Source organism: Paramisgurnus dabryanus, chromosome 16, assembly GCF_030506205.2.
Source record: "Paramisgurnus dabryanus chromosome 16, PD_genome_1.1, whole genome shotgun sequence".
NCBI lineage: Eukaryota > Metazoa > Chordata > Actinopteri > Cypriniformes > Cobitidae > Paramisgurnus > Paramisgurnus dabryanus.
In genome coordinates this window covers 9,392,236-9,405,975 of record NC_133352.1, presented here as the reverse complement: position 1 = coordinate 9,405,975, position 13,740 = coordinate 9,392,236, and the positions used below count along the sequence as shown (strand labels likewise).

Here is a 13,740-nt window from a genome sequence, read left to right as displayed (position 1 = left end):
CTCTCATTGCCTCTCAATGGACAGGAATGTTGACATTGTCATATTAAACTTCCGGTGGTGGATTTCAAAATAAAAGACTTTTAATAAAATCCACTGAAAACATTTCAGTAAATTAACTTTTTGTTTGTAATTTTCCTGGATTACATTATTAGGATCATTAACAAAAAAACTTAAACCGCTTTGTGATTTGTTCAGTTTTATTTTATCTACTTCAACTTACAACCAGTCTGATTACATGAGAAAACTTTTTTAGTAGTTAACGTGTGTTATGATGTGATTGGTCCGGTATAAAAAGTACAATAAAACCTTAATGACAGGAGACAGATAAGTTTGGCAATTAGAAGATGTGTCTGTGAAACCCCAGATAACAGTTTTTAGTAATGTACTGTTTTCTACATAAAATCCTCCTACATGTAAATAACATTTTATGAATGTTTACATTCTGCCTTTATAATCAGAACCTAAGTATGCTTACATTTATCAGTGTGTATGTATATGGCACCATACAAATCACTGTTAAACGTTTGGTGTATAATTACACACTAATAAACCCACTGTTTACTACTCAAATGTATACTCATTCAGAAACTATGAAATACATTTACTTGGTTCTTTATGTTATTTATGCCTATTTATTACAAGTACACTGTTGTGCTTTTACCTCATATAAAAATCTGTTCTATATTGCAGATTGCTATATCTCTACACAAACAATCTGTACTGCACAATGTAAACACTTGATCTGATAATATCACCCATAAACAGGGATAAATGGACATGAAGCACATGTATTTGAGGTTTGTTTGTGAGTTCACTGTTTTAGTATGGGAGTGTATACAGGGCATGATCATCTGCTGATGAGAATGTGTGCTGTAACCATGGAGACAGAGCTTGCTGCATTACATAGGCTTTAGGGCTGGGATAAACGATTATTTTTTTAACGATTAATCTAGCGATTATTTTTTCGATGCATCGATTAATCTAACGATTCATTTTGTCAGTCCGATTCGACTTCGATTCGATTCGATTCTCGATTATCTCCCCATTAATTAACTAATAGCAAGTTATACATGTTGATTTACATATCTGAATGTAGGGCTGGGCGATATGACTCAAAAAATTATCGAGAAAATGTTTTCCATATCAGTCGATATCGATAATTATCATGATAAATAACAAATCTTTACTCCTGTCAAATTTAAAGGCAGATTTTTGCTCCTGAATGAAAATTGTAAAAACCAGACAGTTAATAATGGTTTTAAACTACTTTTTATTCAGAACATGACAAATACAAAAACTAAAATCTTGTTTTAATGCATCTGTATTAAATGTAAATCTATTTGTTATGAAATCAACACTTTCTGACACAAAAGCAGCAGACTACTGTCCCTTTAAGACCCAAGACAGACTGCTTTAAGTTTCAATATACTGAGTAACAGCTGTTTATGTTCACTTAAACAAGATAGAAAACTTAGTTCAGTGATCACGCGTGTGTTATACATATACGAGCTATACACGCTGATAAATGGATGTCAAGGTTGTCACTTTGCTGTGGGAGCGCACATACCCAAACACTATATTCACTGCAGTGGTGGATCTGCTGCTTTTCCTCAGTTTCCTGAATTTGTGAATGTCCTGTAAATATACTTTTAAAGCTGGGCGGACGTGTGCGTGCGCAAGGCGGACGCTGAATGAAAGTAAAGTATACTGCACGCACCTGTGTCTGCTGTGTTTGACGAACCCTGTTTGCGCGTCCAACATTACACACAAGAAAATGTTTCCGCGCATTTGGATTCCGTGATTCCGTCCGCGTTATCCGCATCGCGAAAATCATAGGTCTCTACTAATAAATGAATAACTTGCCTCATCTTCCACTCCTTCAAGTCTGACTGTCACTGTGATTGTAAACCAAGAGCGCGTGCCGCATCCGGAAGTGCTCGCGCAACATTACGCACAGTGCTTAAACATTATCGATCACTTATCGAACTGTCCTTATCGTTTTATCGAAAAAGTTTATATCGGTAAAATTATCGTTATCGAATTATCGCCCAGCCCTATCTGAATGTAAACATTTCAATATATCTTTATTGCTCTTAAAATTTCAAAATAAAAAAAGACTATACAAGTGCAAAATAATGCATTCTTAGACAGAGGTAGCATTCAATAAAGCATTTGCAGTGCATACTGTGCAGTTAAGTAACCGTATAAAAATCTCAAGTTCAAATTACTTTATTTTACATGCATTTATGAGCAAAACCTCTTCAATGTGCCTTTTGATGGTCTGTGTAATTTTTATAACTAGATTTGTTTAATCCACATTGTTTTCGTGCTGTTCTAGTCCATTTAATGACAGATATAAACTTAAGATAGACTTAAGATAGACTTATTATAGACTTAAGAAGCACATATATTATTAAATCTCTTTCTCTTAAGTTTATTAAGATAGATTAGGACTCATTTACTGCTGGACAGAGAGTGAATGAAAGCGCAGTCTTCTGGCAACAGTGACATATTTCATTGCTTTCTGTTAAATTGCTCAAATGACTGTTTAAAACACACTTGGCATCACATTCATGATTTTATGGTAAAATGACACTTTTTCGCGTAAATCCACGAGCATTTAAACCATAAACAAAGCACTTTCACTTTAATTGAGCGTGAGCAGCGCAGCAGAACCACGCAGAAACGATTGCAGCACTGTTGCTACAGAGCCGCCCAAGTATTTGCAGCTGGCTCCGACCTCCGTTTATATCCGTTTCGAGCCGCGAGCTCGCGCTGCTCATGCGGCGGGGTGCATGCTTGTTAACATGGGCGCTGAAAAAAACACGCGCCGCGCGGCCGCAGGCACTGCTCACCCTTGCTGTGTGAAACCGGCGTGGACTGAAGCCACTCGCGTTGCTACTACTGCGCCGCCTTTTGGGTCTGACGAATCGACGCGCATATTTTGCGTCGACGTATTTTTTGCGTCGACGTCGTCGATTACGTCGACGCGTTGTCCCAGCCCTAATAGGCTTGCATGGCTGTTTCTAACATGATTTCTTAGGTAAATGTATGTTCATTTTCTTAATTCACTATTTTTCATTGTCCCATACTTTTTAATTAAAGGGGACATAGTGCTTCCATCAACCTATAAAATGTGAAAAAGAACAACAGTAACTTAGTTTTGGTAGACCATTCTCTGCCAACATGTGCAAAAATAGCTCATTGAAATTTGTCTCCCCTTGTGATATCAGAAGTGAATAATACCTTTATCTTAATCTGCACCATCCAATCACGGCACAATTGCATTTAAAAGGACACACCTAAAAACGGCAAATTTTTGCTCACACCTACAAAGTGGCAATTTGAACATACAAGTATCACATTAGCCAATGAGATACTAATTGTGTGGTGCACAAATTTTTCACTTTTTGTGCTAGTTTATTTGCATGTAGTTTTAATATTTTATAGTTAGCCTTTGCTGTGGTTAGGTTCACTAACAAAGAAAAAAATAAATAAAGGAGAGGTATTCTTTCATCACTTTAATTGGACTTTAGACCAAGGTTTAAGTGAACAGAAGGTTCATACAAGTTTCATTGAGTAATACAGACTAAAGCAGGTTTAAGATAATAAGCTTGTTGTGTGAAAAAAAAGGGAAAAAGTGTTTGGGTATATGCCATCCAAAGACCTATTAAATGAGAAAAAAATATGAATTAATTTGTTAATTCATAACATATTCATGAACTTTTGAATTAACATCCAGATTTTAGGATGAATGTATTAAAGAAATTGTATTAATAAATGTAAACTTTTTCTTAGTTTAGTCCTGTGGTATGACAAATAAATCTTTTTAAGTACAAATATTTATCTGTTCAGTGAAATGTTTTCTCATACAGGTCATAAAAACATGCATAATTATAAAAAAAACTGGAAAATGCTGTTTAAAATAGATATAGACTAGCATGTTAAACCACAGAAGAACACGTACGGTCACCCAATCACTAGTGTCTGTACAGTCATACAAATTATCTTTTGTTCCCTAAGTTACAGTTTATAGATCATTTTATTGTGTCTAAACTGTATTGTAATCTCTAAAACCCAACTATCAGTAATCAGCACAGTATAATAATTCAATATAGCAACATCACTTTGTGTTATAAGTGCCTCTTAAAGTGCTTGTTTCTGGCTATTGACAAGCTCTTGCAATACAGAAGCAATTCAAGTACATTTGGGAGATACACTTTAATGCATGCAAGTATATGTCATTAGGCCCTCATAACACACTTACACAAGAGATATACTAAATGTATAACACAAGAACATTTGGTGATTCATACAGCATCTGCTAAACAACATATTTTGATGAAGTACATTTCCCTTGACTTTCATACTGTACTTTAATAATTTTATGCATTGGTGCCTGAGAAGTCCAAACGCTTACTCAAGACCTAGAATTAAAATGATTGTGTATGCATGTTTGGCCTGAGGTACTGGCCCGCATATGGTGCTAATCAAGCATGTTGTAATGTCGGTGCTTAACAGCACTCAAACATACATTTACAAGGAAAGTCAGAGAGACTCCAGCAGATGAGGAAATCTAGGTCACTATGGTGATGTTTTTGAGGTTGATTTTCCACTTCACTCAGCAACCCCACGCTGCCTTCTTTTCCACATTTTATTTGGTCTGTGGTTGGTGGTGCTGAATGCAGCTTTATGTATTCTTGCCGCCCTTTTGTATTTCACAGCATCGCCTCTGCTGGGGAAGAAACCCTATTGACTTTACATGATGTCAGTCTTGTACGCATGTGTCTCTGATAGTGAGAATGTATTTCTTTATTGAAGAAAATTATGCATACAGTAAGAATATTTCAAGCATTCCTTTTTGAGAATTTACCATAGTTTTACTACAGCACAGTTAAAACTAAATCCCCAATGGTTTCTATATATATTCAAATATAATTGTTTTTAAATAGATAGATATTTAAATTTATTATTTTGCATAAACCATCGTAATCCATATGGTAAAAAATACATGGTTATTAAAACATGGTTAATTTTAGTAAAATAAAATACACCCATTTGAGATATAGGAAGAAAAATGCAATAGCTCATTAATTGAATAGAAAAATAAGCAACTAAATAAAAAACAAATAAATATTAAAACAACATTGTGCTGACGTTCTATCACTACCGCCCAATAGCGAAGGCATGGCTCATGAATATTAAAAAGAAACCACTGACCATAGTAGGATTCGTAAATTCTCCGTCGGCTTTTTCTCGCGTGTGTAGTGAAGACTCATGTAACGCTATCCGGCAATACTAGCACCACTGTAATAGCATCAAAAACACACAACCATCAGCTACACTTCCACATCTAATGTCGGATGACGTGGACCAGACTTTTTGTAGGTGTTTAGCGGAATAACGAAACACATTATCGGCCTGCGTGAACTGCGGTTACCTGAGACGCGCGCGCACGGTAAGTTGTAATGTACCGTTACGATCAAACGAGTCATTTATAACCTGCTCAAATGCATGTTTCCTATTCACGGTTAGCTTCTGTATGTCGACGCTCTTAGTTATTATAAGACATGAACAATGTTTATGTGTGTAATGGATGGATGAGGATCGCGTTATGAATGAATGTGATTATCTCATCACTTTCACCCGGGAGAGTTTATTGATCCAGCACGCGCTCGTCGCTTCTGAGACAGGTCACGCCCTCGTTTCACTGTATATATAATTAGTAAGATTTTGCTCAGTAATGCAATAACAACATTTAATATGTTGTGGTCCTGTGATCGTGTTGTTAAACGGTATCTTGAGCTGAGGATGAATGTGTTGCAGACACATCCCTCGGCTGTCAGTCAGTTAAAGCTGTCAGTCAACCGGATGTGTATTTATGATGATGTGCTGTGTGTGTTTAATGTGCACATGTGTGTGGTGATGATATGAGACGTGTGTAGCTGCAGTGGATCTGTGGGTGTGGTTCTGCTGTCACCGGCCCGGTGATGATGAAACCCTGGACACACCACACTACTACACTTACACGCTTCCCACGCTTATGGAAAATCTGAAAATTGCATGAGAGTCTTTGAAATGCAGTATGGTTTGATGCTTTTGTATGTTACGTTGTGCATAGTGTTTGCTCTTTAATCATTTTGTGCTTAATAAAATTGACAGTCATTATATAATAGATTATTTTGTGGTAAATATCCATTTTTACACATTAACTCATACAGTAGTGTGAATACGCACTATAAAATAAGGAATATCTTAAATCTCATTAATGTGGATTTAATTGACTGTATCTATTAAATAAGTATCTGGGAAATAGCGTAGATGTGAAAATGTTGCATGGCAGCCCAGACTTTAATGTATGTAGCTATAGACACCAGAGATGGGACCAAGTCACACATGTGCAAGTCTCAAGTAAGTCTCAAGTCTGAACCTTCAAGTCTCAAGTAAGTCCCAAGTATTTTTTTTCTTGGGCAAGTCAAGTCAAGTCAAGTCGAGTCACAGGCTATGTCAAGTCAAGTCAAGTCAAGTCAAGTCCTGTAGTAGGTCAAGTCAAGTCCAAGTCAAGTCACCTATTGTAATTTTACCTGCAGAATCTGATCTTAATAAAGTGACAAGATATACAGTAAGTAACTATCAGTAAATTACAATAATTTGGATTTGCATTGTAAATACTCATGTTTAATAAAATACATCATGGAATCAAACAAAATTGTAACTTCATAAATTATTTATTTTTTCACTTCTGCCAACCGTGTTTGAAATTTTCCACATTGAGTCCATAAAACAAATAACAGCTTAACATCCAACAGACCCCTCTCTGAACACCTCCCTCTCTCTCAAACACAGTTTACGTACAACATTAAACTTTGTTACATTTCTCCTCTCTCTCTCTCTCGCACACACTCTCTCTCTCTCTCTCTCTCTCTCTCTCTCAAACATGCGCCCAGAAAAAACGAGCGCGTCACACCTTTTCTGTTCGCGCCTTAATTTGAAATAACGAACTTGAGCGCGCAACAGACGCGACATGTGAACGGCCCCTAACATTGTAGAATCAAGTAATTTTTCTCGGTGTGTGTGTTCAGGTGGCAAACTTGAAAAATAAGTATTAAAAAAAATAAGTATTTTAAAAAATAAATCAAAATTATTTTGCCCACATTTGTCCCCAACACGGTATGATGAGGGCTACATTAGCTATTATTACATTAGCTAACTACCAACTAACCAGATATTAACAAAATGACAAGCACTTACTGGGCATAATGGCTCTTTAATTGACGAAACGAAATTGGAGGTTGCCGTCTGGCTGCCCGTAATTTTAATGTTGCATTTCTTGCAACGCACTATTCGTCTTTTGCCATCTTGTTGAAGCCGAAAGCGATGACCCTCGGTACCCTTCCGGCTGACATGTTGATATCTGATCTAAGTGGGCGTGGTGTGCGTAAGGTACGAGAGGGCATGACGAATGATAGTGTCGTGATTCAGTCATGACAAAACCATTCTCAGCCTGTGCTCCAGCTGGGTCGACCTTATTTTTTTAAATAATTTATATATTTATATTTAAACTGAAAACATGATGTGATTAACATTCAAGTCATTCAAGTCATCGTGTCTCAAGTCAAGTCAAGTCCCGAGTCTTTAACTTCCAAGTCCGAGTCAAGTCTCAAGTATTTTAATTTTTGTCAAGTCAAGTCACAAGTCACAAAAATAGCGACTCGAGTCGACTCGAGTCCAAGTCACCAAGTCACAAGTCCCCATGTCTGATAAACACTGACTTTATTAAACGTACCCTTTCTCTAGCTTACAAATGATAAGCTTGACAGCTAGTGCTTGTCTACCCTGTAATGTTACTCTTTGATGGTATATAAAGTTATTATTTTAATAAAGTCAGCAACAAGAAGTCATGAAAATTCATTAGTCAAAATAATTCCTGAGGATATGTCTGTTTGTGCATGCAATCACAGCAGGATTTCCTTGGGTATTACTAGTTTAGAAAGGCTGAATACTTAAGTTTGTTAACTGGAGTCTGGACAAGCGCACCTGATGTCATTAAGCGAGTTTGCTTTTCCTGTGTAGTCTACACTGTTAACAAAAATGCAGCATGAAGTTAAAACAACTTTGCAAGTCAATCCAACCTACTATTTTAAGCTTTGGCTTGTAAAAAGTTGACATTACTTATAAAATATATGTTCATTTGACAAAAATGCTGCATATTTTTTTTACAGTGTATCATATCTTAATATAATGTCTGGTTATGTGTTTATAGGTAGGTGTATGCATATTTTCCAGTGTTTGGTGTGTTTTTGTGTGCTGGTGTTTGTTCGAGGACAGGTATTTTATATACTGTAACTTTTATTAGGGGCATTGTGCCGTTGAAACCCTCCTTGCAAAATGTACTGTACACACTCAGTAGCGTTTACATTGTCAACACAACTATTTGACCCTAACAAAACTTCCCATATTCAAACCTGTCTTACAAGTGCATGGACATATATGTGATAGTTTACCAACTGTAATGTACATAGACAATACATACACTGATATGCATATCTCTATATCAGTATTGTCACGTTTACCTGCTATGAGTGTTGAGCTGCTTTAAATAAACCCTGTTCAACTGTATCAACAAAACTTTAATGAGCAGGGGCCTCTTGGTTATTTAATTCAGTGACATTTTTCAGTATCTTAATACTTTATTGCCGTTGCTGTATATGTATAAGGTTGCACTACCTGAATTACAGGATTTATACACCATATTATTTACCACCACTTCTCTTTTATTATTGCAATGTTGTGCATTTTTATCTCGTGCAACTCTTTACTAAAGTGTCTTTCTTTCGCAAATGGATAATACAGTGAAGAAATGTATTTATTTTTTGTTTTTATATTTCTGTTTGTGAATCTGGCATTCAGCTTGACTTTGATTTGTTTCCAGTAAATATGGAATATCTGCCGAATGCCAGTAAACTCTTGTGACTGGCAGGACACCTGGGAGCCATGTGTGTGTTTGGGTGGGTTTTTGGTACACAGCAAATGTTTAACTGATTTACATTTTCTATGGATTTTGAAATCTTTTCCTTGACTTCACGTACAGTTAGTGTGTTCAGCATTCTTTTTTCATGGGAAAGCTATACTGAAATCTTGTCCATTGTGTTGTAGAGCCTATAACAAGTAGTGAGCAGTATAGTTTAAGTTGTGCTGTGCTGTTCATTCTGCAGGTAATTGGGATTTAGGGGCCTAAATCTGTGTAGAGATCTGTGTAGGAAAAAATGTTATTAAAGCCTCAAGCAGGTCAGGATAAACCCATGGTTCCCACGGTCATGGAATTTCTGGAATAGTATGGAATTTTAAGAAGTCTATTCGGTGATTCTCACGAAAACTTGGTTTTAAAAATGTCAAGCATGAAAATGTAAAAATTGCTTAAATTTACTTTTTTTCCCACCAGACATTGAAAAACAAAGTCTGGAGTAAATGGGAACATTAATTTAAACACTTTTACTTATCATTTAACACTTTTTGTAACATAATTAAAAAAATTAGTCCTAAAAAATCTCATTACCGCAACAGTCAGAAAACATCAACACTGACATATTTTCAAAATGACATGACAAACCTGAAAGAACATAATTTGGAGATTCTGCACATGCATTTAAAATCAAAGTATCATGCTTCTATTAATTAAATTAACATTTAATAAGCATCTGTTGCGGTAATGATAATCAAAATGTCATGTAAGCATTCTGACAAGACAATATTTCAAATAAACTGTAAAAAAATGATCTTACCTGGTAGCCATCTTGAAGTAACTGGTCCATGTGCTTGGTCACTCAAAATCAAACTTTATTAAAATTCTGTATGTGTGCTTAAAGTGTTCTCAAAAAGTGTTGCGGAGGATGAGAACATCAGGCATGGACACATCATTTTCCTAATTTTTCTTCATTATTATTATACATGAATATTCAGTAAATATTTTTTCTGTCATCTAAAGTAGTCTAGAAAAAACATCCATGTATTTTTTTTCTAAATATTTTTGTGTTAATTTGATTAAATTACAACATAACGCATGTTCAAACACAGCCGGACACATTGCGGTAATGAGAATTTCAGCAGAAAATGAGATAAAATTGACAAATTATAAATTCTTATGTTGAAATCACACATTGTGCAAGGTAGAACACAGTATTGTGTTAATTCTGATGCTTTTTAATATTACTATATTACACATTTTATAGCTAAAATCATTAGTGCCGTGGTGTTTCAATGGTTTCGTGAGAATCACCCATTCTAGACATTGAAAGTCAGAGAATTTAATATTTTTTTGACCAAGTCATGAAATATCAGGTATTTGTTGCTTAAAATTTTAGTTTAAAATGTAATCTGCTTGTGACGTAAGAAATGCTGTTTCTGGGTCCAAGCCTTCATTGATTTAAAGTGAGACTACAATCTAAACCGTTTATTGGCATTGTTTATTCATTTTACGCATTTAAGCAATTTTTTATGAGCTTATGGTTGGGGCTGGGTATTGGCAAGAGCCTCACGATACGATACATATCACGATGCATGTGTGGTGATACAATGTATCACAATACGGTATGTTGCATGCTACGGCACATTGAAATACATTTAATTTTTATCAAAATAGAGCTGACTTTTTTTACTTATTTCAAAGCCAAAATGCTTCCACACGTCGACTTTAAAAGCTGCAGGTGTTTTTACATTTTCTGTCATTTTTTTTTACTCCAGCTAACTGCTGAGACATTGGCCGAAAGGCAGTAAATGACAGACAACTGGACAGCGACAACTACAGCAGAGGCGGAGGTTGTTTGAAGCACACAGAGGGATTTTTCACGGTTTTTATAAATATTGATAGTATGATTGAAATATCGATACACTATCATGGAAAAATTATCACGATAGTTAACTGTATCGATATTTTTGCACAGCCCTACCTATGGTGTACACTACTTTCTCAGGGTCACGGCATCTCAGACATACTGTAGGTCATATTCAGCTTTTTAGTAGGTGAAAGTCTAGAAATTTGACATGTATTTGGCTTAGAGTGGGAACCCTGTAAACCACATGTTTCATAAAGTTTAATGGTTTGCGCTTCTTTGTTTTTTAATATTAGGTAAATCAAAGGATTTCATGGGCTCTGTTTGCCTTATGTTCTGGGTCTGTCACATAAATGTTTGGAAACTGAATTTCCTAAGCTCTGCTTGTAACAGAGCTGCCAGCCTTAGGGCTCAGCAATGCTGCTGTACAAAGGCAAACCTTTCCAACTGAGTTAAGTTGATATCAGGTCTCATAGTATATGATCTGTCCTGTAACAGATAGCTCTGGCTCATCTACACTGAGGAGAAAAAATTGTTTGTGAAAAATCTAGCTATTGCAAAACTAAACCACTTTTAGTGGGTGGGCTAGTAAATGTGTTGTGCTTAGTATGTAGAGTAGAACAAGAATGCAGGGATCAACGCTAAGGATTTTTGCTATTGTATAGCAGTTTGTTCATTTGAGCTACTGTAGAAACATGCTAGTGCAAAATAGCTACTTTAGGGCCCAAGTTCCGTTTCATTTATTTTCAGATTCTGTGTTTTCCGTTTTTATTTTTCTAGATTCTGGTTAAATTACGTTTTAGTAATCAAAAAGCATATATCAACTGAAAATTAAACCAATACAATTTAACAACAAAAATTTATTGAAAGTTTTATATAAAATGACATATAAGCCAATGTATTTTGGCTGTCACTACTGTACAACCATGCTACTGACAATCAACCAAATGTTTTTTTCTTTTAATCATAATACTATACTCGTCTTGTTTTACTTTTCAGGCATCTGTATTAAATGTAAATATAAGTTATGAAATTGTCTGTCAACAATCTTTAACATTAGCAAAAATTACAAATAAAACACTGCACAGTCCTCACTGTATGAATTTAATGTGGAGCTGCAAAAGTTGTTCAGTTAAGAGTAGTGAGTGATTTTAATTTTTGGTGTATAATGAACATTTCTAACACAGAAAGCAGCAGGCTATTGGCTCTTTAAGACCCAAGAAAGCTTGAAGTTTTAATATACTGATAAACATCCATTTGTTTATGTTCACTTAAAGGTAGGGTATCACATTTTAATAAATGCTAACAGTAGCCGATTAGCAATGAAATCAAGATCCCACCCTCCATTCAAATCGCGATCCAAAGTCATGCCTCTTTCAAAACACATGAACACGCACAGATCAGACAGTCACATCTCATGTCTCATTCACCAGTGAGAAAACTTTGCAGTACAAAGTGAATAACATTACCAAAATAACCAACATAAACAACTGGTTTACATCAGAATTAGTTAAAGCACACTTTCAGTTGTGTAGACGTAGCAAACTATATTGTTACGCTAATCCGTAAAAGAACACAAATTCGTTCCATCAAAGTAGAATATCTGCATCCATCTCAATACAAACATATTGCATTCCTACCGTACCAAAATAAACAGTGCAACGACCCTTTCAGACCCTTTGCCTCCTGCAGCTGTATGCATCTCGTGGTAAAGCAGTAAAGTTACCGATGTTAATTTGGGTTTTTGTTCTTGGCTTATCCAGGCAGTATTTGTTGTTGTAGTTATAAAAGATGTCTTTGGTTTTGTGGCTCCTGTGCAGGTTGTCAATTCAGCAAAAAAGTTTGCCATTCTCGCTGTTTACAGACAGGAGGTGAGCGCACATGAATGCGCCGATGACGTATGGTGTCTGCGTGGACTAGCTGCGCGGTGACATTCAAACTATGATGAGGGACAAAAAAGGCAGCGTCCGTTTGGACCGAGATCTATGATTGGTTTAGGGCTGCAGCTATCGATTCTTTTTGTAATCGATTAATCTAGCACTGAATCGATCGATTAATCGAGTAATCGGATAAAAATTTTGTTTGTGTTTTTAAACAACCAAAACAAATAATGCATAACGAAAATGACGTGGCTGTAAAATGTTCAAGCATTTGGCTTTTATTTCTAAAAAAACAGAGGTATTTGGCTCCAAAAAATAAGCCTATTAATTTATTATTTATTATATTTATTTTATTTATTATTAAATTAAGTGCCAGTGCCAACAATTAAGCACTTTAATTTATTAATATGCATAACAGGTTTCATGCTGTAATCTAGCACTGACATCAAAGTAAATATCTGGTTTATGTACATTTCTACACCTGCAGCATTTACCATTAGGCTACTTACATGTAATATATCATTTCTGGGGTGAGCCTATTTGCTATGGTAACAACCTGTGTGTGTGCGCGCGCACGTGCACCTGTGTTTCTGTGTGCACGCGTGCTGTGCTTGAGGAAGAGTGACACCCCAGTCAGACGTTCAGTTGCTTCATTGCATTTTGGTACGGCAGAAAAACATACATTCCTTTTCAATAGAACGCTGCATTTGGTTTGCATCACTTGCATTGCGGTGCATTTTAGGTTAAGAATCCGTTCGAAAAAAACGCGTTACGACATCACGTCCCGCTGTATACAGTGAATGCATGCTGAAATTATTGTTGCATGGCTACATAAAAGTTTAAGCATATGATGCATTGCGCGATCGGTCTGACTCGCGTGAGAGAGAATAACTTATGCTAAACTCCAATAAAACAGAGATTATTATAATGGAACAAAATATGTCAGATTACAAGTTGCCCATAAATGATTGCACTGTGGAGCCGTTTTTTTGGTACACACACCTGTAAAGTGCATGCGTGTTTGTGAAGGG

At 35.9% G+C, this 13,740-nt stretch overlaps 1 protein-coding gene across 1 annotated transcript in view; it reads left to right on the top strand.

The window, feature by feature from the left end:
• Positions 1–5,258: 5,258 nt before the first annotated feature.
• The window catches only part of jakmip1 (janus kinase and microtubule interacting protein 1), a 63,024-nt gene continuing 54,542 nt past the window's right edge, over positions 5,259–13,740 (top strand). The window contains exon 1 of the mRNA XM_065268033.2: positions 5,259–5,458. The gene's annotated coding sequence lies outside the window, so the exon portion shown is untranslated. The remainder of the gene's footprint in view (positions 5,459–13,740) is intronic.